Genomic DNA, 1,106 nt, shown 5'->3' on the forward strand with positions numbered 1-1,106 from the left:
TCTCTCATCCAATCTGCATACCTTCATTTCACATATGGATCAGGTTGTCGTACAAGGATGATTCGCGTACAGTGTTTGATCCACACTTGGACTCTACTCAAATTAAAAACCAATTAAAAGAAGAAAGAGATTAAGTGGAGTCCAAGTGTGGATGAAACACCGTACGAGAATCGGTCTCATGCGAGGACCTGATCTGGACTCTATGTAAATATGGCTTATCTGGTAGATAGGTTTAGTAAGCGAAGTAACTACTTCTATATTGGCCAGTACTTCTCTTTGAAAATGGATTCTCTAGTTTTCATCTTCCTTTGCAATGGCCTTATGGAAAGGGTAGAACTGTGGCATGGAGCAATAGATCCACCAAGCTGAGACACTGGAAATGTTGAAGCATCTCTCTCCCAATACTAGCTAATACCTGAAATTGTTTAAAGAAGGCTCTATTAATAGCAATAAGACCAGTTACATAGTTGTAATCTAACCTTACTCTGGCTTCCAATACCCAATGTATATACAAACATCAATTCTCAATCTAAAATGAGAATGAATAACAATCATACTCCCAGAAGGAATTGCCAAGGTCTGCAAGTTTGCACTTCGGCGAGTGAAAGAGGCTTTGTCGAAGTTACCTGTCCAACCAAGTGATAATTCCTCTAGAGGTGAGATCTTAACCAACCCTCAAATCTGTTCATTTTCATCATTTTCACTTTTATCCTAAATCATTCTTTTTCTTTTTTTTTTTTTTTTTTTTCTTCACATATCTCCCGGAAACGATTGGACTTTGTGTTCTAGACTCTGGTAGGGTTACAAAGTGGAAAGTGCACAGAGGGGGTGGTAGGATTAGAGGGTGGCAGGTGGGGCAAGGGTTGCAAAAGAGATGGGGGGAGATAGGGTTGCATGGAGATGGAGTGTAAATAGGGGTTGCAAAGGGGGTGGGGTGGGGTTGCCTAAAGAGGCATGGGGTAATGGTGCGAAGGGAACGGGTTGCACAGAAGGGGTTTTAGGATTACAGAGTGACAAGTGGAGCAAGGGTTGCACAAAGGGGATGGTAGGGTTACAAAGTGGCTGGTGGGGCAAGGATTGTAAAGAATATGGGGGGGGGGAGAGAG

This window comes from Macadamia integrifolia, chromosome 7 (genome assembly GCF_013358625.1).
Source record: "Macadamia integrifolia cultivar HAES 741 chromosome 7, SCU_Mint_v3, whole genome shotgun sequence".
Classification (NCBI taxonomy): domain Eukaryota; kingdom Viridiplantae; phylum Streptophyta; class Magnoliopsida; order Proteales; family Proteaceae; genus Macadamia; species Macadamia integrifolia.